At 39.0% G+C, this 23,642-nt stretch overlaps 1 long non-coding RNA gene across 1 annotated transcript in view; it reads right to left on the reverse strand.

Annotated features, from left to right (window-relative positions):
- Nucleotides 1–13,761, reverse strand: part of LOC138147944 (uncharacterized) — a 114,462-nt gene extending 100,701 nt beyond the window's left edge. Inside the window, exon 1 of the long non-coding RNA XR_011164938.1 lies at nt 13,627–13,761. This is a non-coding gene — a long non-coding RNA (uncharacterized lncRNA). The remainder of the gene's footprint in view (nt 1–13,626) is intronic.
- Between the last annotated feature and the right edge of the window lie 9,881 nt (nt 13,762–23,642).

Raw genomic sequence — 23,642 nt, forward strand, 5'->3', positions numbered from 1 at the left:
AGAAGAACATATGCAGAAAAAATGTAAAGTTAATAAATATATGTATACCTGTGTGTTATGTAGTTAGATGCATATATGTATGTGTGTATGTACATATATTATATATATAAAGTGTGTATATGGATCTCACAAAGTGTTTAACTACAAGGTATTATCTAAAGGGATTCCAGAAGTTAGCAGATCAGGAAAACATTCATGCCAAAGACAGTGTCTTTGCCCCATCTTTAAGGAAGAGAGGAATTCTATGAGATGGAGATAGGGAGGGAGTCCATTCTAAGCACAGGGAATGGCCAGTGCAAAGGTTCAGAGACTGGAGGGGATTATAGTGAGTGAAGAAGAGCCAGAAGGCCAGTTTGACTGGATCACAAGGCACAGGATAGAGAGTAATGTCCAGTGAAGGTGGAAGAGGCAGATTGGGCCAGGTTGCATAGGTACTTACAAACAAAACAGAGGAATTCATATTTTGTTCTATAGGTGCTAGAATGCCACTGGGGTTGGATAAGTAGGGGTGTCACAGAGTTAGATCTTTGCTTAAAGAAAATTACTTTGTCAGAGACATGTAAAAATAGCCTATAATGGTGAGAGATTGGAGGCAAGGCAATCAAATAGGATGTTGGTGCAATAACCCTGTTGTTGAGTCATGTCCAACTGTCTTTGACCCCATATGGGATTTTCTTGGCAAAGACACTAAAGTGGTTTGCGATTTCCTCCTCCAGCTCATTTTACAGATGAGAAACTGAAGCAAACAAAGCTAAGTGACTTTCCCAGGGTCACATAGTTAGTGTGTATTCTGACTCAGGGCCAGCACTCTATCCACTGCTCTACCTAGCTGCAATAGCCCAGGTGAGAAAATTAAAGTGATGGCTTGTGTAAGTGGAAGGAAGAAGTGAGATATGTGAGAGGTTGTGAAGTAAAAAACAGAGAAATTCAGCCATGGATTGAATACGTCAATCAAGGGACAGTGAACAGTTAAAGTCAAGATCATAAACCATATAAACCCAAGTCACTGAAAAAAAAATAGCAATGCTTCAACAGAAACAGGAAAGTTTGGAAGAAGATAGAACAGAGAAAAAGATAATAATTTCATTTTTAGACATGTTAAGTTTGTGATGTCTTTGGCACCAGAGATACTGGCATCCAGTATCCAATATGTATTTGGGGATATGGGCCTGAATCTCAGGGAAAAGACTGAGGCTGGGTATATAGATCTGGGAGTCATCTGCATAGAGATGAGAGTTAAGTCTATGGGAGCTAATGAGGTTACCAAGAGAGGGAGAAGAAAAGAGAAGAAGGGGAAAAAGAGAAAAGAGTCCAGGACAGAACCTTGGGGGACACTAACAGTTGGGGAGTGGGGTCCATCAGAGGATACTGAGGAATGATAAGAAACATAGTAGAAAAATGAGGAAAGAATAGTGTTATAAAAACCCAGAGAAGAAAGAGTATCCATGCTGAGGTCAATAGTATCCATGCAGCAGATAGGCTGAGGATTCAGGGGTGGGGAACCTGCAGCCTTGAGGCCTCATGTGGCCCTCTACGTTTTCAAGTGGGGCCCTTTGACTGAAGCACTTCAGGATCTAGAGGGTCACTTGTGGCCTCAAGGTCTCAGGTTCCCCATCCCTGGACCATCACATTTGGCAATTAAGAGATCATTGATAACTTTGGATAGGGTAGTTCCACTTTACTGATTAGGTTAAAAACCAAATTGCTAAGAGTTGAGGAGTACCTGGGGTGGGGTGGGGGAGGAGTAGAAGCAGTAAGTACAGATAACTTTTTCAAGGATTTTGCCTAATAAAGGAAGTAGAGGCATAGGAAGCTAGCTTGAGGGGATAGCGAGGTCTACGGAAGTTTGTTTTGTTTTGTTTTTAAAGATAGTGAGACTTTGAAGACTGAAGGGAAGGAACCAGTTGAAAGACAGTTTGGAGGTTTGAAAGAGAAGAAGGAAAACGGAGATTGCCATTGACTAGAGAAGAGCAAGACAGTATCCACATGGAGGAGTTGGTCTTGACAAGGAGAAAGGCCACCTCATTGTCAGAGACTAAGGGAAAAGAGGACAAAGTGGGAGATGATGATGATGATGATGTCAAGAGGGTTTGAGATGAAGAGAACAACAGAAGAATGAAATAATGTCTAATGGCCTCAGTTTTGTTTTGTTTCTCAGTAAAATAAGAGGCAGGGTCCACAGCTGAGAGGGGAGGGAAGGAGGAGGTTTGGGGGGTTTGGAGAAGATAAAGTTTGGAATATTACTATTTAAACACTGTCACACTGGGGCAGGATGTTGAAAGTATAGATCTAGTCAAGAAGGGCAAAAGATAAGCCATGTTCCAAGCAGAAGGACCTGACAGATACTAAAAGTTTAGGAAGGGGGAAAAGAGTCAAGTTCAGAGAGATCAGCTAAGGGAGGGTAGAACAGGTAGCCATGGTCCAAAGTCATCATAGGTCAGAGAATTATCAAGGACCATGTGAGGCAGTAGAGCTAAATGCTGATTCTAGTTTGAAAACCTGTTTTTTCACTCCCTGATGGGTGTGGGCAGCCCTGGGCCCACAGGTGAGGATTGTAGATAGAAGGAAGTCAGAAGCAGGCAAGTGAATCTGGCCCTTAACTGAGGCAGGAATAAAAATATTAGGATTACTTCACAACTTTCAATCAAGCCCATAATCACATCTGCTGGTAATTGTGGTCTAAACACATTAGTCAGGCTCACCCATGTGCTAGTTGTCAGATACCCACACCCTATGGTTTTCCTATAGATCTATGACAAAGGCTTTTCATAAACCTCAGAATGCTATATGTACACTTTTAGAATGCTTGTGGTATTTTCCCTCACCCTTTTCTTCTGTAGAGGCAGTAAGGTCATCTGACTTTTGTCTTGCCACCAGACTTTGATGACTCTGGGAGAGAAAGTCTTTGTTCAATTCTGCCTCACTTAAAACCAATTCACGCTCAGATCAAGACATCACCCCATGATGCCATTGGTCCTCTTCAAAACTGAAGAATGAACAACAACGGCAACAAAGTATGGAGAAATGAACTTGGGAATGGGGGGGGGTCTGGGTTTGAATCCTGGCTCAGACTTCCTAGCTCTATGTGACTATACTTGACCTCTCTCAACCTCAGTTTTATCTTCTCTAAAATGGAATCTCTTCTACAAAAGTCTTAATCCAAGGCTTTGTTGTGATTTAGACACAATCTTTGGATCACAGATGTGAAGCTGGTATGGGCCAAAGATGCCATCTCATTCTTCTTTTTATAGATTAGGAAATTGAGGCCCAGAGAAGACTTGTCCAGGGTTACTCAGGTAGTAACACCAGCGGTATGATCTGAACCTATGTCCTCCAAATCTATAGCCAGTGATCTTGCTACTGTACCATGCTCTATCCCTCCTATATTGGATGGGCACAAGTTCTGAAGATTCTAGAATATTGGAAAGGCATCAAGTACGGTCTTGGTAATAGACTGGGCCTGCTGTCCAAGGATCAGCCTAGCTAATCACAGAAAGCTTTATCACCAGTGGTCTAGCCATTTGGTGATCCATTCTTTGACCATGGCAACCCATGAAACAATGAAAAATGCAACATGAAATTGATAAGAGGACACCAAATAGACAAAAAGGTAAGTAGCTGTCAATATTTCTATAACAAACTATTTTCTTCATCAATGTCTATAGTACCTCTGAGCAAGTGAACTAGACCAAGTATATTCAGAGGATAACATATCATCATTTTAAGGGCATTAAGAGATAGATTCTCAAGGTATCTAAAAAGAGCTATGAATAAATGGAAAATATGACATATCAAATAAAGATTATTAAGAGAACATCAATAATAAAATCCCATATGTCTATTTTCTTACTTTTACAAAATATGAGAATGTTCTATACATTCATTAAAGTCATTCCTGATAACATATGAGAAGGCAACAAGCAAATTTTTGCCATCTATTTTCTGAAGAAAATCACATCATATAATCATTTAGTTGATAAAAAGAAACAGAGAACTAACATATGACTATTTTTTAAATTGTGTTGACCATAGAAAATATGACCCTAGAACAGAGGTTTGCTAGAGTGTAGCAGCAAGCACCCCAAGCGTCCTCAGGGTTTGCAGCTACCACAGGTTCTTGGATCTGCTTTGTTAAAGGAAAGCAACTCAAAATGGGTTAACAAGCTTACTTTAATCAGTCAGACATATATCGTTTACCTTGTTCAGGAGAAAAGGTCAGCACCCTGAACCTCAAAGTATACAGGCATAATTATCAAGACAGAAACATCAAGTAGACAGATTTCCAAACTGTCCAACCATTACATCCATACCCAGTCAACATCTGGGTTTCCACATTCTGGGTTTTTCAAAGCCGGGGGACTCTCAACAACGGCTTCCCAGAATTCAGATCAAATCACAGAACACTTCTCAAAGTGAGTCCCAAAACAAAGCTACACATCAGGGCTTATATAGCCTTCTCCTGGCTCAGAGAATGTAACAACCTTATTGACCACTGGCCAATCAAAAAGTATCAACTGAAAAACAAGCCTCCCACCCCAGTCTCCAGGTGCACATTAGCCTAGGGGCAGGGAAGATCTTTAAAATTTACATTTCCATTACATTAGAACTAACATATGACTATTTTTTAAATTGTGTTGACCATAGAAAATATGACCCTAGAACAGAGGTTTGCTAGAGCCAGTTGGAACTGGCTCAGAAGGACTGGTTGTTAAATTTTGCAGTGTGAGCATTTATACCTAGGATATCAGAAAATTCTACAAATCAGGTCTTGATTTATTGTTTTGTTGGTTGTCTTGATTTAAGACAGTGATGGAGAAAATGTTAATAAAACAGATTAAATTTGAAAGTGTGTCATTCATACATTCTCCCCCCAAAAAAAGATCTGATTGTTAAATATTTGCTAGCAAACTACTGCCTTCAGAGTCTTGCCTCTAAGAAAGTGTATCCATGCATATGTTAAGATTGTATAAGTTTCCTCACTCAATGTAACAATATAGAAAACATTATTTGATCACATTCTTATCAGAATAAAATGTGAAGACAGATGCTCAACAAAGAATTTGCCAGTGTTGTGGAAGACATCAAAAGCATCCTCCTATAGACAAAGATGTTTTTTAGTGTGAATCACAGTGTGTTAATTTTGTTCTGCCCAGAATATTGTACAGCCTCCTGCATGAGATCTATAATCATTGAAAGGCCAGCCTAATTATACATATTTGAAAAAACCAAGTAAATAAATTCCTATTGGCCAGAATACAACATGCAACAGAATGGACAGCCCATAGAGCCCATCTATCAGTACATATATAGGACAGGCCCTGCAGATAGATGATTGAGTCCAGAATTGAATAGGAGGAAAAGAGTCAGCTGGATTACATTAGGCAAATTGCATCATGCTTTTAATGATCCCAAACATGAACAGCACCAGGAAAAGAGGACAAGGTATTCAAAGGTGGAGGACACTATGCAGCTGAAATGGCATAGCTATAAGGTCAAGACTGTGACCATAGGAAAGCGAGGTCAGAGCAGGGGTGTTGAGTGGGGAGAACAAAGAGGCGTAGATGGAATAGAGGTCATGACGAGGACAAAGAATTTGTTGAGGAATGAGCTAGAGCAGGGGTCCTTAACCTTTTTTGTGTTACAGACCCCTTTGGCAGCCTGGTGAAACCTGTGGACCCCTTTTCACAATAATGATTTTAAATAATTAAAGGAAATGCTGAATTTTCAGTGAGAGGTTAATGAAAATAAAGATGCAATTTTTCTTTCTCATCCAAGTTCACTGACCTCCTTAAATCCATCCCTTGGACCCAGGTTAAGATCCCCTGATATCTAGAGGGAGGCATGGCAGAATAGGAGATTTTGCTCAGAGAGGATGGGATTTCTGAATCCAATGTCCTATAGGTGGTAGGTGGTACTGAGATATAGGGTGTGACCAACCCTTTACATGTCTGAAGGTCTAAGTCATGGGAGCTGAGGTTAATAAACCTCTCAAGGTCAGGGTGTTTAAGGGGTAGCAATGTATATATTGGAAGGGGCAACTGGATTACATTAGGAAAATTGCATAGTGCTTTTAATAACCCCAAGTTTGAGTAGCATTAGGGAAAGGAGACGAAGTCTTCAAAGCAAGGTGTTGCTGTTACTCAATCATTTCCAACTCTTTTTGACCCCATTTGGAGCGTTTTTGGCAAAGATGTTGGAGTGCTTTGCCATTTCTTTTTTTCAGTTAATTTTACAGATGAGAAAACTGAAGCAAACAGGGTTAAGTGACTTGCCCAGAGTCTGAAGTCAGATTTGAACTCAGCAAGATAGGTCTTCCTGACTACAGACCTGGCACTCTATACACTGTGCCATCTAGCTGCCCTTAAAACAGGGTTTTCTAGGTCAAACCCTGAGTCTGAAGGCTGAGACTGGGGTAGAAAGGAAGACCAGAAACCTGGAGGTTGGTGGATGATGGCAACAGAGATCTGAAGCAGATGATATGGATTATGGAATGAACCTTGAAGGAGGAGAGGACACAGAATAATGGCAGCAGAGTGAGGGTTGAGAAGCAGCTGTAGAGAAGTACCTCAAGGCCAACCAAGTGCTTTACATAGATCTATTCATTTGATCCTCACAAGAATCCCCTAACATAGATGCCACAGCTAGGTGGTACAGTGGATAGAGTGCTGAGTCTGCTGTCAGGAAGACCTGAGTTCAAGTCAATCCTCAGACCCTCACTAGCTAAGTGACCCTGGGCAAGTCACTGACTCTCTGTCTCAGCTTCCTTATCTGTAAAATGGGCATAATAGCATATATGCAATAAAATTATCTTCTTAATCAACTAAGAAAATATTTGTAAAACACTTTGCCTCCCATTGGTTCTAATTCTTCTTTACAACATGACTAATGTATATAGGGAGCCTATATCAGATTGTATGCTGTCTTGGGGAGAAAATGTAGAACTCAAAATCTTATGAAAGTGAATACTGAAGACTAAAATGAAATCAATTAATAAAAACACTTTGCAAACATTAATGTTCTATATAAATGCTAGCTATTATTATGTGGTTTCATAGTGGATAGAGACTTGGACCTGGAATCAGGAAAACCTGGGCTTAAATCTAGCCTCAAACACTTATTAGCTGTGTAACCCTGGGCAAATCACATAGTCTCAGTTTCCTTAACTGTAAAATAGGTATAATAATAGCATTTACCTCCCAGGACTGATGTGAGAATCAAATAAGATAATATTTATAAAGTGCTTTGCCTAGTTCTTAGCTATATAAATGCTATTTATTGTTGTGATGGTGGCTGGTATTTTTATATGATGTGACAACCTCCAGAGAGATAAGATTTCCACTAGTGCCCAGAAGATACAGAGTCTAAAACAAAGAAACCTAGAATGAAAGGAAATTTGTTCACAATAAAGCAGGCATTTCAGAGAGCACTGTACAGAAGGAGGGCAGGTGAGGAGGTTAGGGACAGTAATGATAAATTTCAGAAGGATTAAAATGTGAGTAGTAGTAAAAAAGAGTTTCCAGCTTTGCAGACAGGAATTAGGTGCATGTATATATGTATATCTATGCATATATAAATATACATGTGCATTCACACACACTTGCACACATATATATCCAGGACTTGGTTCTTTCACTTTACAAGAGATGAAGCCATCTGTGTGCTTTCCTGATAGAGTGGAGTTTACATAACTGAGCAGCATAGCAATCCTAATTTGGCAGCCAGAGGGGTTCCCTGAAGAGCCATGCACAGTGTCACAGTGTCTTATGATACTAAATCTGCCTCACAGGATAAGTTGCTTCATTATTTCCTGCTCCGGGTAATTCATGAAAATAGGCTAAAACAAACACACTAGTGATACACTATGGAAAAAGTGAAGATATTAACTTGCCCTTGAGTTAGTAAGCCATTAAGAAAGGATGGAGCAGGATTTATTAAAAGTAAGTCTCAGTCCCATGGAAGGTGCCAGAAAGACCATGTTGGAAAAGAATGGAATAAGTTGCAGTAGACAAATGTTAAGAGAAACAGCATATATCTTTTGTCTGGCCCCCAGATGGTATTTTACCTTCCTTTTTTATTTTTGAAAAGGAGGTCAGAGCCTCAAGGCAGGCAAAATTAATGCAAGACTAGGAGGTTCATACTAGAAGGATAAGGAAGAGGGAGATATTGAGTGGTCTCCCCCAGGAAGCCAGTGGTATGATCTAGGAAGACAAGGAAAACAGGAAAGATAGAAGAGGAAAGACAAGACGGGTAGGGAAAATGGCAGAGATGCAGAATTCAAAGAATAATAGGAATGTACTAAGAAGGTAAATAGCACCTTTCTCTGAATGTCAGCTGTGAAAAGGCTGAGGCATACAAGAAAGGCTGTAAAAAGAGCCGCAAGCAGCTCCTGGGTGAGAGAGAGAGAAATTGAATTGTATAACAGCAGTGGTTGTAAGTGCAGATCTTGTAACAGTTGAGCAATGATACAAGTACTTCATTTGTACTTGATTCTCCCAGTTATATCCAGTTGTTTGGAACTATAACATATAAATTAGGGATTTATTCTGGGTTACTATCTGAGAATCATGGAATTTCAAAGTTAGCAGAGGACCTCAGAAGCTGTCTAGAACAATCGATACCTTGAACAATATTGATGCAACATCTCTGCTGTTTGCTTTTTCTTGAAGTCTTCTATTTGGGAGAAAGCCACTATTATCATAGTCAAGATTGTGTGTGTGTTTGTATATGTGTGAGTGTGAATACACACACACATATATATAGTATGAAATGCAAAATGATGTGTTATATTCCAGTTTTTCTCTGTTTTCCAAGCCTGAAGAAAATCTAATTTCTTCCCAAAGATCTTCCTTAAACCACCATTCTTTCTGATACTATGTAATTCTTAAGCCTTCAGGTGGCAGAAACGTTATACAAGTAAACAAGAATTTGGATAAAATGGAAAATAGACCCAAGGTATTTAGAACTATGGTATTGTTCATCACCTGAAGCAGAAATATTACTGGCTGCGATGCTGGAGAGAATAGAATGGATTGGTAAAATTGGTATCTTTCCATATAGCAGCTTTTCAAGAAATAGTTGATTAATTAGTTTTGTACTCAATCTTCCAATAAAAAGAGAACAAAGACATGGTACAGAATGACCTCTTTAAGTTTGCATACTTCAAGCAAAATCCTGTTTTAGAGGAAATGAAATTTTAATAAGTTATTGAATGTTTGCATCATCCCTGGAAACAGGCAGTGGTGGATCATGGGAACTGACTAGTAGAGCAGAACATAGTACAGGGATCATGCTTAAGAGCAGGATGAGGCCTGCAAAAAACAGGTAAGAACCAAGGTCAAACCCAAGTAACCAGCCCAAAGTGGAGAGGTGTTTCCATATCAGTGATTCAAAGCAAGTGTGTGAGTCCCATCAGAATCATCAGAATCCAGTGAGCAAACTGAAGTTGGAGCATCTCTAGAGAGGGTAGGACACATACCAAGGCAGTCAGATATGGACTGAAGAATCAGGTGGATATCAGAGGCCAAAGCCTAGATTTTGTCTGTAACTTAAGATGAAGCAATCTGTCTCTCATAGATCAGGAACCCAGGCAGCAAGACTGAATAGTGGTGCATTATCCAATGAACACCAACAGCCAGAAGGACTAAAAGGAATAATATACAATATGTGAATGTGATGGAATATTTTCATATAGTAAAAGAATGACACTTATAAGAAAAAAATTTTGAAAAAAAAAAAACAGAAAACATTTATAAACCAATACATAAAGACCTGAGCAGAGCCAGAAGAACAGTGTACTTAGTGACAATAAAACGAAAATGAAAATAACTCTGAAAGGAAGACAAATTCTTTGGGGTCATAATGACCACTTTTGATGCTGGAGAATAGACATGAAAACATAACTAATTCCATTTCAGCAGAGCAGTGGGGAGGAGGGAGAGGTATGAGGCCAGAATGTTGCCTATACCCCATATGTCACATGGGGTCATTTTATCAATTTGTTTTTCTTTATTACTGGGGAGAGATCAATGAAGCAGAGTAGGGGTGAGGGAGAGGTGAGATTATACATACCCCCTTATACAATGACTTAATATAAAGATAAGATATGTCAATAAACTTGAAAATAATAGTAAAACATGAAATATGTAATAATGTAATACATCTAAATATATACTAATGTGTGATATAAATGAAAGTTCTGAGCAAACCCTTTGCCCTAACCAGAAATCTTTTAAACACTTCTTGTTAGGACAGGAACAAACAGGGCTACCCTGGGTCCTATAGCTGAAGGTAAGTGAGAACATTTAGCCAGAGTGGGAAGCAAGGAAGCAGACAGAAAGGGCAGCTTCATGTGTTGACTAACAGCTTTGTCTGACAAAAAGTATGTAGTAAAGGTGACCTATAGCTAATAGTCAACAATATCCTCTTAGGCAAGGCAAAGTTTCTTAACCGTGTGTGTGTGTGTGTGTGTGTGTGTGTGTGTGTGTGTTTGTATGAGATAGATCACTTTGGCAGTCTGGTAAAAAAAATGAACCTTTTCTTAAAATGTTTTTAAATGAATACAATACATAGGATTGCGAAGGAAACCAGTTATATTGAAATATAACTATCAAAATGTATTTTTTCTAAGTTCATGGACTGCAGATTAAGAATCCTTCATCTAAGGAGGCTATATAAAGTTTTATGTCTGATTCAAATTAAAAAAAAAAGATTCTCCTCACTTCTCTTAAAATGAGAGCAATTAATTTCTCAAGCAAATCAGGATAATTATAGAATTCAAGGTGAAATCAAAGTGGCTTCTTTCTGGCATTTGAATTCATTGATTACTGAATTTTAGACTTCCCCTGGATTGTACAACCATTTATCATAACAAATGTTCATGAAGAAATTTTGTCTAAAATGCCAAATCTCAAAATCAAAATTGAAAATTTTTGGCAATTATTTGGAAACACCTTTTTCTTGCTCATTGCAGTCCAGTATACAGAAATATCCATTTCTACAGCTTAAAGAATTTGAGTACGTAAATTATGATGTACAGTTGAATTATCCGAGAAGTAGTTTCATTCTGTTTAATGTTTAAAGGATTGAAGCCCTAGGTTCCAACATGGCTGATTCAGAAGATAACACAGGTTTAAAGTACCATAGAGTCTGTGCCAGATGCCAACCATCTTCAACCACAATTTTCTTGCCTCTTTCCTTGACCCCTGGGCATCATTTTCTTTCATTTTCTTTGTCTACTAGACCAGACTTCATCCTCCAATTCTGGGCTAAGCTATCACTAATTAGCCTCTCCTTCTGATTCCTGGAGGAGGAACTTTTTTCCCCCCTCTGGAAGACCCTAAGTCCACCATTTCAGCTTCTGAGCAAAACCCCACTTACTCTATAGCCATTTCCCCCACCAATCTGGCTGGTTCTTTCTGAGTCTCAGAAAATCTGTCCTCTTTGTGGTCTATGACATGAGCCCTACTTTCTTCATTAAAATAGTCTGTGCCTTCTCTTTCCTGTCTGTATGTTTTCCCTTCTTAGGTTAATAATCTAACAGTTCTGTTCCCTACACTTTTAGTTAGCTCTATCTTGATTCCTCCATTCTCTGTCTCCCTCATTCTATTCCCATGACTCTCCCCTCTTCCCATTTCAATTTGTTTTTAACTCCATCTTCTTTATGATTCTACCCAACAGCCATAGATTTGCATTCCATCCCATGAGTGTCCCTGGTCCAGCTAATCCCCAGACTGTCATATTATAACATTTCCTTTAAGCCTTCATTATAGGCATTTGAATTTTAAAAGCAACTTCCATAAGCCTCTCCTATGTATTTTAGAAACATGTGACCCACAGATATATTTTAATCCATACCACCCTGTGGACTTTTTATCCTTCTAGGGTGCTCTTCCTCAAAAATCCTAATCACTTTATAGAAAACAAGCAGCTATCTCCTAATATCTGAATATTTGAAGTCAGGTAAAAAAAAATCTGGATATTTGGCAAATGGCTAAGTTCTCCTCTGGGTATTTGACAGCAAGATCACTGAGGTAACAACAACAAAAAAAAAAACCTTTTCGACAAAGTACTTGTACACTTTGATAGAATGCAAGCTCCTTGAGGGCATAAATTATTTTATTTTTTTATTTATTTTTGTTTTCTCCAGCACCTACCATGATGCCTAGCACATAGCAATAAATGCTTGCTGATTCATTGCAGGCATTTCCAATGGAAGCTTTCATACAGAGTGATGAGAATATCCAGCTGCTCCCAAAAAAATAGAACGGCATTCCAAAGAACTTTTTACCCACCTCCTTCATTTCCTTGTGATGAGATACATTTGGCTACATCCCTGAATTCTTCAAAGAACGAAAGGAAGATGCTTAGTTCTAGCCTCAGCACTTTTCTGCAAGATTCTCAAAAGTGCATGTGACTGAGTGTCCTTAACAGCCCACGTAGGCAGCCAGCAGTGGACACAACCATTTGCCATGAGCTCCACTTAGGAGCTGAAGCCTAATGGAGAGGTGAAAGTTCTTTGTTTTTGTGTTTTTCCTCACCTATGACTGCAAACGTTTTAGAGATGGTTTCAATGTACTGTTTATCCAAATTCCCAAGGGGTTTTTTATACTTAAAACTCTTGAGAAAACGTTCCCTGATGCTTGAAGCTTCTGAAATGCTGAGTCTGATTTTCACAAAGCCCCACCCAAGTTGTGTAGGACTGGTAGAATCTAAAATCCTTGAGGATAAGTATTGTTTCATATTTCTTTGACTCATCTACACACAAAGCATAATGCTTTATGTACAATGAATACTAAAAAAAAAAAAAAGTACACAAAGAGAGGCAATGTGAGTAAATTTCAAAATGTGGATTTTCCAGGACTGCATCTGCCACTAGTGAGTTGTGAGAATTTGTCTCTCATAGCCTCAGTGTCCTCATGTGTAAAATGGGACATGAATACCTGTCCAATCTCACAGGGCAGTTGTGAGGATAGAAATAAGATAATGAATATGTTAGTGCTACATAATCTATTTAGTCTCCTGTTAATTTTTTGTACCTGACATGAGATTTTGCTGTGATACCTTCTCATCCTGTGGTATTCTTGTGCATTTTATAAGGTATTAGAATGCTAGATTTAGAGTTAAAAGGAACTTTTGAGGCCAGAAAGTCAAATCCCTCATTTTACAGATGAGGAAACTGAGTCACACCAAAGAAAATGTGACTTGCCCACAGACATATAGTAAGTATACAAAGTGGGATTTGAATTCAAGCCTCCCTGATTCAAGTCCAATGCCCTCGATCTGTGATACATCTTGGTAAGATTTATATCTTTTCATAAAGCTCCCATAGAGGATTCCCTTCCCTTCTACCACCACCCCTCAGTATACTAAAAACCTTTCCTTTATCTTTTTTATATTTTGAGGGTACCAAAGCACCCCGCCAGCTTATTCATGTTAGCCATTCACTCTCACTATATAACAGGTCAACATTTCCTTTTCCTAGTCTTGTCTCCAATACCATATTTTATATCACCTTACATATATAAAAAGGCAACTCTCTATACCAACACAAGGTATTATTACAAGGACAGCTACTGTTATTATAACTGCCCCTCACTTCCCCAACCATTTGAACAGAGAATTTCTCACCTTGAGCCAGACAAAGGTTCCAACAAAGCAGTTTTCCTCCAAGGCTCAAAATGCAGCCCAGTAAAGTGTCAGAGTATGAGGGGAGGAGGGAGGGAAAGTGAGGCAGCAGCTGCTTGACTGAGGGGATACATTCAGCAATATAAATACACAGCTATGAATGTATGTGCCGCCTCCTGCGAAGAGTTTAAGAATACCAGAACATTCAAGCGACATCATCTGCACGATCCCTGCTGCCTAGAAGCCAATGCCTGCAGCTCAGTATTGAGCTTAGAGGAGGAAATAGCCAAGAATAATGCCAGGGCCTAGCAGAACAGGCAGCATCGGAGCTTCAATCATTGGAATTGCTGAATGGCATGGGGTGACTCACTACCTATTACCCCATGTGTACGAAAGGCTCCCTCTCTGAAATCTGGGACTTTTCTATACCCTCCCTTCTGTACCATTAGGACTACTGGGAATATAGATATCATCTTCATAACTATTTAGAAGGTCATCTCTAGGGGCGGCTAGGTGGCGCAGTGAATAGAGCACCAGCCCTGGAGTCAGGAGGACCTGAGTTCAAATCCAGCCTCAGACACTTAACATTTACTAGCTGTGTGACCTTGGGCAAGTCACTTAACCCCAATTGCCCCCCCCCCAAAAAAAAGGAAAAAAAAAAAAGAATGTTATCTCTATACAAGATATAAGATGATTTTCTTTGTACCTCCATAGACACATGATTATCTGTAAAAAAAAAAGTGTCCTGGATTATCCAAAATCAGGGATCTCTCCCATCCTTGGGTATCAGTGTTACTGCCACTGTTTGACAGATTTGTAAACTGAATCACAGGCAAGTTGAAATGTGACAACCCAGAAACACACACCAATTTGGAGAGAGAAAAAGGTATATGTATCCCATATTTCTTGGCCTCCAACCCCTCCAACTCTATTTGTTTACAATACCTATAAGCTTACTTTTCTTGTTATTGTTGTTAAAGCCAGAAATCTCTGAAAAACTGGGATGTGTGTGTCACATGCAAGTTCTGACAAAGCTTTATTCGACTTCCAATGACCAGGTTCTAAACAGTCAAAATGAAAGATATCTGAAGCTCAACAAAAGAAATAATGTTTGGTTTTTTTTCCCCAAGAGAAAAAAAAATTTATGACTGTCATAAAATCCCCAAAGGCAATGCCTTTTCCCTCTTAATATAGGAGGAGTATACCAAATGGCTGGGAAATGGATTTTTTATGAATTCAGACTTTCCCTGAGGAAATGGATTGCCTAAATGTGGCCTGAAAGGTTAAAACATGCAAAAGATTCATGGGAAGCAAGAAAGGAAATCATGAAAGGTCAGCACAATTTCGGTTTTTATCGGTTTCAAAAGCTTTGTGGTTAAAACCATAACATAATTGTTTACATCTCCCAAGGAAGGGTAGCTAGGGGAGAGAAACACTGCCATCAACACCTCCCAAAAGCAATGTCTAGCCAGCCTACCCTGGGCTCAGACATTCTGATGCTCAGATGTCTACAGTGGGAGACCCAGGTTTTAGGAGAATTGTCGGGTTTGTTTTTGTTTTCTTTCTCTTCTCTTTCCTACTTTTTTTTTCTTTTGGCTTTGTGTATTTCTATTTCTGTGGATAATATTATTCTTGTGGGTAAAAAGGCAGAGGGTGTAGGCGGGGACAGCTTCCTCCTAGTTCCACTGTACTTCCTCTGTTAACTCACTATTAACCTTTAGTCACAAAGAGTCAAGGGAGATATTCCACAATGGGAACAGGCAAACACTGGGTTTTCTTTCGATTGTTCTTTTCCAATTTGGCTTTGCTCTTTCCCCAACAGGGTGTAAACAAAACTCAGTCTTTTCTTCTCTCAGGAAGAATTCTTCAGCAGGTAAAAGTGGGGTGTGTCTCTGTACACAAAGTGAGGTGGAGACCCAACTGAGGGCAGTCATTTCAATGATTCAGGTGAAAAAGAAACACTTTGGCCTCAGGCATCTTGATATCTCAGGTAAGAAAATTGTGTTTGCTTTCCATTATTTAAGTAATTTCATCACATCACCACTTTAACTTTCAAGTACAGACAGTTTCCATTCGGCTCTGTTGAAAAACTATAAAAAAAAAACTTCTAAACACAAACAAGCAGGCTTGGTCAGTACAAATGAGTGGTGAAGGAATGAAGATTCAAAATGCATATTGTAACTCAGAGTTCCCCCATACTTTCTATTATTGCTGTTCCAAAGCACAGATAATTAATAATAGGTAATATTTATAGATCACTAATATAAATAATATCTATAATATAATAGATAATAAAATCACCAAGCACTGTGCTAAGCATTTTACAATTATTATCTCGTTTGATCCTCACAACAACCTTGAGAGATAGGTGCTATTATTATCCCCACTTTACAGATGAAGAAACTGTGGTAAACTTAAGTTAAATGACTTAGCCAGGGTCACACAGTTACTACGTGTTGGAGACAGGGTTTGAACTCAGGATTTCCTGATTCCAGGAGTGAAACTTTATCCTCTATACCACCTAGCTACCTTAATTCTTAGATATCTTAATTAAATCTGAGAACTTAAATCTTATATCTAAAATCTTAGAACCCCCTCTCTGTAATGTAGCTTTGGACACACAATAATGTCAGCCAGACTCCAGAGTATGAGCCCCATCTCAGGTATTTGACTCCATTATATTCCCCATCCTTATGCCTGACCAAGCGAGATACTTCTGTGTGGATATGTATTCACAATTACTTAAAAATAAATAATCATTAACATTTTGTTGAGGGTACAGAGAGAGGGAAACAAGTATTTATTTATTTTTCCTTTTTTCCACTTAATAACATTTTATTTTTTTAAATTACATACAAAGATAGTTTTCAACATTGATTTTTATAAAATTTTGAGTTCCATATTTTTTTTCTCCTTCCCCACACTCCTCCCCAAGACAGCATGCAATCTGATATAGGTTATACATGTACAATCAATAATATTAAACATTTTCACATTAGTTGTGTTGTAAAAGAAGAATCAGAACAAAAGGGAAAAACCACAAGAAATAAGGAAAAAGAAGAAATAATACACTTTGACCTGCATTCAGACTCCACAGTTCTTTTTCTGGATATGGACAGCATTTCCCATCATGAGTACCTTGGAATTGTCTTAGATCATTGCATTGCTGAGAAGAGCTAAGTCTATCGAAGTTGGTCATCATATCATGTTGCTGTTACTGTGTACAATGTTCTCCTGGTTCTGCTCACTTCACTCAGCATCAGTTCATGTAAGTCTTTTCAGGTTTTTCTGAAGTCCACCTGTTCATCATTGCTTATAGAACAATAGTATTCCATTAACTTCACATACCACAACTTGTTCAGCCATTCCCCAATTGATGAGCATCCCTTCAACTTCCAATTCTTTTCCACCACAAAAAGAGCTGCTATATTTTTGTACATGTGGGTCCATTCCCCTTTTTTTGATCTCTTTGGAATACAGACCTAGTTATGGTATTGCTGGATCAAAGGGTATGCACAGTTTGATTATCCTTTGGGCATAGTTACAAACTGCTCTCCAGAATGGTTGATCAGTTTACAACTCTACCAGCAATGCATTAATGTTCCAACTTTCCCACATCTTCTCCAACATTTATCATTTTCCTTTTTTGTCATATTAGCCAATCTGATAGGTGTGAGGTGGTACCTCAGAGTTGTTTTAATCTGCATTTCTCTAAACAATAGCGATTTAGAGCAATTTTACAAATATTAATTATTTCCTCTATCCCGGACCCTCTGCTAAGCACTTTACAAGAATTATCTCATTGATCCCCACACTCCTTGCAGGTAGGTGTTATAGATATTCCCCATTTTACAGTTAGGGAAACTGAGGCAGACAGCAGTTAAGTGACTTGCTCTGGTTTATACAGCTAATAAGTGACTGAGGCTGGGTTTGCACTCAGATCTTCCTGACTCTAGGTCTAGTGATCTTTCCATTGTACCACCTTGCAGCCTTCATTAAACAACTTATAATAGACTTTAGCATGTTAGAATCTTAGACCTATGGCTAGGAAAAACCTAAGAGGCCACCAAGTCCAAACTACTTATTTTATCAATCAAAAAACTGAGGCCCATGGGAGCATACCCATGCTCACCCAAGTAGTAAACATCACAGGTAGAATCTGAACTCAGAGTCAATGTTTTTTTGCCCCTATCCATGCTGCTTTTTCCCCCTTTTATAAATCTTATAAATGCTGTTAGAATAGAGCTCATTTACTCTGATGGTGCCAAAATGATATGCTGTAAATGCTCCCTTCAAGTCACATATTGACTTAGAAAAAACCACACATTAACATTATCTATGTTCTATTGTATTTTTATTTATTTTGATAAATATTTCCCAATTACATTTTGAGGGGAGGTAATGGGGTTAAGTGACTTACTCAGGGGCACACAACTAGTAAGCATCGGAGGTTAGATTTGACTCCAGGAATGGTGCTCTATCCACTTCACCACCTAACTGCCCCCAATTACATTTTAATCTGGTCTGGGCAGCTAAGGAGTGTTGGGGTTATCCAAGAGGCCCTGTGTTTGATACCTCAGGTCTAATAACAGCAATGATACAAAAGAAAAAAAAATCTAATTTTGGCATAAGAGGACCTTAGTTCAAATCCTCCCTCCTCCACTTATTGCCTGAATGAGTTTGGTCAAATTAACTTTCCTGAGCCTTGGTTTCCTAAACAATGAGGGGTTAGACTAGCAACCAATGAGATCTCTTCCAAATCAATTATCCTATAAAACATTTCTCCAGTTTTCCAAAAGAGAAAGAATGTAGAGTCAATCTTCAACTTTTGGGCTTTTAACTTTAGTGCCTTCAAGCATTTGTGTGATTTTATTAGCAACCTCATTTTCACTTTTGCATTGGCAACCATGTACATTCATCAGTATGCACAGTAGAGGAAAAAATGACAGGCAGGAGGCAGAAAGCTTGTGGAGTAGCTGGCATTCTACTAGGCATTTTACTGGTTGTGTTCAACCTACCATTGAGTAAAGAGTTCAGCATGTATTCATTAAATATTTTTATCAGGATTACTATAGATGGTATACTTTGAGTAGGGATTGTACTGAATAACCACTAAGGCCCTTCTAGCTGTAAATATATGATCCAGTGGAATCATAGAATGACAAAGTGAGGAGGGACCTCTGAATACATCATATCCAGTTTTGTCTATTTGCATATGAGAAAATTGAGAGCCATAGAGAAGTCACTTGCCCAAGATCACAAGTAAGTATCAGAGGTAGGCTCTGAACCCGGGGCCTTTGATTCCAAAGACACTGCTCCTTCTCCTATGCCAGGTCAATCTCCAAACTAGTTCTCCATTGAAAGACACAGTCAGGGCTGGGTGTAGGCTAGAAACAGAAAGTCTTTGATAGCTTAACTCATACTGGATTGGCAAGCTAACTATCCATAACCCAAAATTCTGAATGCCCAAGTCATGAGGAATGTCTGGACTTTCTGTTTCTAGCCTAGACCCAGCCCTGGCTGTGTCTTTCAATGGCTAGCATCTTTGTTGACATTCTGAGATCAGTTAGCAGATCCCCTTTTGCTAGAGATAGGTGAAGGCTATCAGATGTTGAAGAAAAACATTAAAATCCTATTGAAGTCTCTTTATCTAATCAGAAAAATTGAAAGAGCATTGAAAAGAAGTGAACTTTAGAGGAAAAGAATTGGGTTCGGAAGAGGGCAATTACTTTTGGTGCACAAGTATTTATCATTAGTACACTTTTTCTTTTTAAAAAAATACTATCTCTTATTTTTATATGACCTACACATTTCCTAATATATCCTTTCCCTTCACAGAAAGCCATCCTTCATAGCAAAGAATTTTTAAATGGAGGCAAAAAAAGTTCAGTAAAAATGGCTATCAACCAAGTTCAACATGACTTGTAGTGTTCCTTACCCACAGCCTCCCCCTCTGCAAAGAAGAAAGGAAGATGCATTCTCATATCTCTTCCTTGAAGCATCAATACAGTTGAGGACTTTTTTTTTTAAATATAGGAAAGTCACTCTTCAGTGGGTGCTATCTAGCATATGTCCTCCATGAATGGAGAAGCCTCTTGTATAAGACAAGGTTTCTGCACCCAAGAAGCTTACAATTTAGTTAGTGAGTATGTTTGCTCCTTCACAGCCTCTCATAGTGTGATGGATAAAGTTTTGGTGTTGGAATTAAAAAGTTCTGGATTCAAATCCTACCTCAAATATTTATTAGCTATGTGACCCTAGACAACCCCAAATGATAAAATGAAAGGGTTGAACTCAATGACCTTTACAGATTCTGGAAAAACCCGGAAGCAAAAGACATAATGGGGAGCAGCAAACCTGAACTTTGGGCTACTTTAGGAAATGAAAACTGTAGTTCAGATTCATGAGCTAATGGATGGTAGAAAGAAGATAGGAAAGGAGAGGAGTAAAAAATTGAGAAGGAGGGAGAACAAGAAAAAAGTCCTCAAGCCCATCACCCTAGGGACTGGTATGGTTGTTACAAATATCACCTGGGCTTTCCTTTCTGTCCATAACAAGCAGTTGTACACATACACTCCTTGAAAGCATATTTATACTGCTCTGCATGAAATGACCAGCATCTCTATCTGACCAATGCTATTACACCCCTGGTCACTTAGGACATTGCATCCTTCTGTTATCTGTCCATGGTGCCTTTGTCATCTGGTACTGTTCTTCTCCTACTTCTCTGTGCCAAACCTCAAGCAACTTGGCAAGGATACTTTGTAGTAGGAAGAGGAATATAAGCACAAGAAATAGGCAACATAGTAATAGTCATATAATGACAACAGTAATCATCATAATAAAGTCTAATTCTCTGGTGAGAGGACAAGGCAAATACTTCAGAGGAACTAAGGTCTGAGTCCTTAGGACCATCGTTATAGTGTGACTATACAATTGGCATTATCCATTACATTCTCCTGCATGAGTTAAAAATAGATACACAGAATGAGAGACAATAGATAGACAGAAAGATATGTAAATAATAGATCTGATTAGATTGTAAGCTGCTTGAGTACAGAGGCTATCTTCTGCCTTTTTTATGTCCCCAATGCTTAGTACAGTATGTGGCACATAGTATGAACCTGATAAATGTTGATATACAAATAGGGCACTTATTATTATTATTAATCATTTCTAATGTGCTGGGCCCCATACTAAGCACAGTAGATACAAATACAAATTTTTGTCTTCAAGGAGCTTACATTCTAATGTGAGAAAAAAAACACATACTTACCTTTATTTTGTTATTTCTAGTGTTTAGCACAGTGCCTGGCACAGTGTACTTTTGATGGGCCCCAGAGTAGGAATTCCCAACATAAAAAGGTTGTCATCCAAGACCTAGCCATTGGTCCAGACAGCATGGGGAAGCTATGACCTTCATTCCTCTAAAAAAAAAAGTTATTAAAGGCCCTCAGCAGAGATTTTTTTTAAGTAAAGCAAACCATGTTTCACAAAGTAGATCCAATATCCAGCAGACACGTGACACCTGGCTCCCAATAGAATACATGCTCCTTGAGGACAGAGATTAGAGAGGTTTTTTGTTTCTGGGGTTTTTTTTTTGGGGGGGGGGGGTGGAGATTGAAGATTTTATTTTTTGGAGGGGGAAAAATTGCTTGTTTGTTTTTGTCTTTGTATCACAGTGCTTGACAATTTTGTTATTTGGTCAATTAGTCATGACCCCATTTGGGGTTTTCTTGGCAAAGATGAGGGAGTGGTTTGCTATTTCCTTTTCCAGCCCATTTTACAGATGAGGAAACTGAGGCAAACAGGGATAAGTGGCTTGCCCAGGGTCACATAGCTAGCAAGTCTCTAAGGTTAGATTTGAACTTAGGAAGATCAGTCTTTCTTACTCTAGGTCCAGGGCTCTAGCCACTATGCCACCTAGCTGCCCAATGCTTGGCAATAGTAAACATTTAATAAATGCCTGGGGCATTGAATTGAATCAAAGTCCTGGAGGTTGGTGCCTCCAACAGATAAGCAGTTGTTTCCTTTCTGCCAGATCTAATATTTCTTTCCATCCTCTTGTCTTCCCTGTACAGTCATGGGCAGAAGTGATAGCTAGTGTAGACTAATAAACTAGTTCATATGCTATATGAACCCAGACGCTCCTGAGTCAAAAATCCAGTACTTTCTCCACCACACCAGGTGGTAGACAGAGGAAATAAATCCAGGTGCAGCTCAGCAGGGACGTCCATGGCATATATGCCAGCCAACAATATTGATCTTAGACTTGGAGAACACTAAATCCTTTAATAAGATGTCCCTGTGCTGTGTTTAAAGGGAGCTACTTCTAAAAAAAGCAAAACGAAACAAAAAAACCTGTTTGTGGTTATTTTTAAGGAGATTAAAAATCTACAAGAGAAGGCCCCATTCTTCCCATCCGCACTGCTCTGCTTAGCAGGGAGGGTTCTATGCTACTAATTCTCTCCATCCCCATTCCGAATATTTCGAGCTCATAAAATGGACTTAGCTAGAGACTCTATCGGCCTCAGATGCTTGAGCTACAAACAGTCTTGGCAGCAGCTCGAGGGGCTGACCTTGACTAGGATTTGGTCCTGTTGTGCCTTCCCTCAGAACTATGCCGCTATTAAGAAAATAAAGAGTTACAACCTAGTTCCGTGGATCCCCAACACATTAAATGTTCTCATTATCTGGGATGAATCAGCACTTCTGCTCGGCATGTTGTCCTAGGAGGGCTTGGCAGGCGGCCTACACATTGAGGAACTTCAGAAAAGTGCTACCTTGGGCCTCCCAGACTATTCTGAGCGGAATTAACCCCATCTTGAAGATTCACTTTTCTGTGTTTTATTAGTAGTACCCATGGGGGAGTGGGCGGTAGGGAGGAATAAAGGGGAAGGGAAGATGGGGAAAGGAAAATGATCCTTTTATGAGCCATCACAACAGGAAAGGAAATAACATTTTGAGAAATTGAGGATTTTAAGGCCTAACCTAAATTTGTGTTAATTTGTGTTGTCTTCCTCAATCAACCAAATTTACTTAACTAGGTGAGTGTTTTTACCTTGTCATTTCTGACATAGTTATACAATATTATACCCTAAAATAAAGGACCTGGAAGGGGGAAAAATCCTCCTTTCTCCCCATTTATTCCCATGTGACTTTGAACAAGTTCCTTTTTATTTCTGATCCTCAATAGTCTCATCTACAAAGAAAAAGGTTGGATTAGATAACCTCTAATCCTTTCCAACTCTTTATCTGTGATTCTGTGATCTTTTCCAAATTCATAATTTGCTATTTGTTCTCCATCACTCAAACACCCTCCCACACCAATTTCCATCAATGGATGCAGCATGCATGGCCCATTAATAAATCTCCAGATATATCGGTCACAGAATGAATAAAGTTAGAGACAGTCCTTAGACTGTCCATTTCTGAATGCTAGGTTCCTCCCCATGTGTGTGGAATGCCATGTTAACTGCAAAGAGGAAATAATATCATCAGCATTATCTTTGCACACAAAAGACAGCTGTGTAGGTATTGGTTGACAAATGAGGAAATTGAAGCATGGAAAAACAAAGTGCTTCACCAATAATCACAAAGCAGCCTTCTGCCTCCTTCAGATGTGTACAGACGCCTAGTGCCTAATTCTCTGCCTGCCCCTCTTCCTCAACCTTTCTTCTTTCATAGAGTAATGATGGGCTAACATAAACTTCCAAGCAATGGGCATCCGTGTGTGTGTGTGTGTGTGTGTGTGTTTGTGTCTTATTTGCTCCCAGACAGCAAAAACCCAGAGCAAGGGCTAAAGGAGTGTTCCTCCTTTGTACTAGTTCCTATCCCCCACAGTGGTAAGTGTAATGCCAAGCATAATAAATAACTGTAGACTATAGGAGACATAAGATAAACAGTTGTTCGATTCAGTTGGGCTCTAAAAGGGAATGTCTTTATCTTACCTTCTGCTCTTTCCAGAGGCCATTATTCTGTGCTGAGCCCTAAATGTATTGAGCCCAAAGGAGATCTCC

The sequence above is a fragment of the Petaurus breviceps genome, unplaced genomic scaffold (genome assembly GCF_028583685.1).
Source record: "Petaurus breviceps papuanus isolate PSGF00001 unplaced genomic scaffold, PetGlider_PUasm1.0 90808, whole genome shotgun sequence".
Taxonomy (NCBI): Eukaryota; Metazoa; Chordata; class Mammalia; order Diprotodontia; family Petauridae; genus Petaurus; species Petaurus breviceps.